Source organism: Pygoscelis adeliae, unplaced genomic scaffold (genome assembly GCF_000699105.1).
Source record: "Pygoscelis adeliae isolate BGI_AS28 unplaced genomic scaffold, ASM69910v1 Scaffold373, whole genome shotgun sequence".
Classification (NCBI taxonomy): Eukaryota; Metazoa; Chordata; class Aves; order Sphenisciformes; family Spheniscidae; genus Pygoscelis; species Pygoscelis adeliae.
Window position 1 is genome coordinate 333,307 of NW_008824370.1, and position 2,084 is coordinate 335,390.

Genomic DNA, 2,084 nt, shown 5'->3' on the forward strand with positions numbered 1-2,084 from the left:
TCCCAGGAGCCCACGCACACGTTCCCTGCTGCCCGTCAGTGCAACACACGCAGACGCACGAACACCCGAGGGTGCTCTGACCGAGATGAACAGTGCCTGGGCCTCCACCGCTGCACCAGCTGCAGCGTGTGCCACCCTCAAAAACAATAAAAGAGAGGTTGCTAACGAGGAGACAGACCCAATGAAAGAAAATGTGTGCGTACCGCTGCTTCGTCGTCCACGTCAAGCTGAGATAGAGACAGACAGAGATAGCACAGTCAGTTAGAAACACACAAAGACAGCAGGACAACAGGGAAGACGAACACAGGCAGAGGCCAACAACAAGCAGGGACCAGCACTCTCGGAGAGGAGAGATGCACACACACACACAAAGCAAAAGCAATAGCTGCTACACTGGAAAAGAGCGTTTGGACGCAGCAGGAGAACAGGTAAAGCACAGGAAGGAAAGTGCCACCAACAAACTGTCCTCCCTGTAGCACACTACTTGTTCCCACAGCACAGATCGATCCTGCAAGAACTGGGAGGTGACGAATAATTGTGCCAAAAAGCGCTGTTCAGCGAGCCACAGCAGCTTGAGGAGCCGCCCTGGTCCGAACAGCCTCTCCTCTCCCGTACTGCCGCTTACACGTCCCACCAGGGAGGAACCAGATGGAGTCAGACAGATCTGGGCAGATCCTGAAGGAATGCTATTGCTCTCGCACTCAGCCAGAAAAAGGCAGACAGTCACAGCCCCCTGCGCGTGGGCAGCACCCTGCTTCCTTCTCCGGAGGACTCGGATACGAGGGCCATACAGCCCTCTCCTGCAAATACCAGGACCACTGCCGGGCCCTCCCAGGACCTGCATCGCTCTGGTTTATTAGAGGAAGCACCAAACCTATGGTGGACCATTACGGCAGCCCAAGGGGCACCACTTCTGCCCGGCAGAAAGCACCCCCTCAAGAAGCCTGCACAGATACACGGGCTCAAGACAGCAGCCTCCCCTCAGGGTCATGGGCCGCAGCGGTGGAAGAAACCTCTGTCTCTAGGCACCAGGGACCTGCAGTGCTGCCCCAGCCTTGCAAAGGCTCCTCCGCTTGGGTGCAGCCTGGGTGCGAGAGAATTAGGTGGTATTTTTGCCGGGGGAAGTGGAGCTCAGCTGAAAGTGAAGCCCCTGCAGGAGACAAGTGCACATCCACGGTTATGTTCCAGGTGTTAGCATGGCAGAAGAGCTCCAGGGCGTTACGCTGCTGTCTCCAAATGCCTCCTGCCAGAGGGTCCAGCTGGGCTCTCTCCACTTCTGTCATCTCCAAGTCAGCTTCAATTAGCCCTTCCTTACCCATCTGCTGCTCACATGAGCAAGCCTGAGCCCAGCTGGCCTTCCTTGAGCAGGAGGAGGAGTGCTAGAGGAACACATGGCTCAGAGGGAAAAACAGGAGGGTTATCTTTGATGGCCTCAGTTCTGGGCACAAGCGAGGCTGTTGCTCCTCGAGCCCTGTCCATCAGAGATGCCGGCCACGCACAGGCACAAGCCAGCGGTTTGAGGAGAGAGCTCCAAGCTGCTCGGCTGGCAAACGTTAGCCTTGCTTGGCCCGTCTCCCCAGAGCTGACTCGTCCCCGCTCCCACAGATGGCCTGTGACCGCTTGGCTCTGGAGCAGCTCTCCGGGCAATCAGACAGGCCTGAGTGGAGGAGCAAGACCTCCCTGATGCAGGAGTGAGCGGAGACCATGGCAACTGTTTGCACAGATCGATCGGAGACTACGTAAGCCAGCTGGTGGTTGAGCCACTCAGTACTCCCTCCTGGAGGGAGCAAGGAGCCAAGACCAAGCTGCCTAGTCATGGCAAGCTGTAGCTATAAGCAAAGCAGCAAGATCTTCTCAGCTGATCTAGGAGCTGAGCTGCTCCAAATCACAGAGGTTTTTTGTTTCTACTCTTAAGCACTTGGGAAGGCACTGCCTGCACTAGTCAAGCACTTGGCCGTAGCAGTGCACTGCAGCAGCTCCTCAATAGCCAGTGCACTGAGCTAGACTGCCCATGAGTCAAATCAGCCTTGCTCAGCTCACCCCAGCACAGCAGAACCAGAATACAGCTGAGCGAAACATTCCTG

The 2,084-nt window shown here is 56.6% G+C and overlaps 1 protein-coding gene across 1 annotated transcript in view; it reads right to left on the reverse strand.

Annotated features, from left to right (window-relative positions):
- The window catches only part of SBF1 (SET binding factor 1), a 40,509-nt gene that overhangs the window by 27,093 nt on the left and 11,332 nt on the right, over nucleotides 1-2,084 (reverse strand). The gene's annotated exons all lie outside the window — the stretch shown is intronic.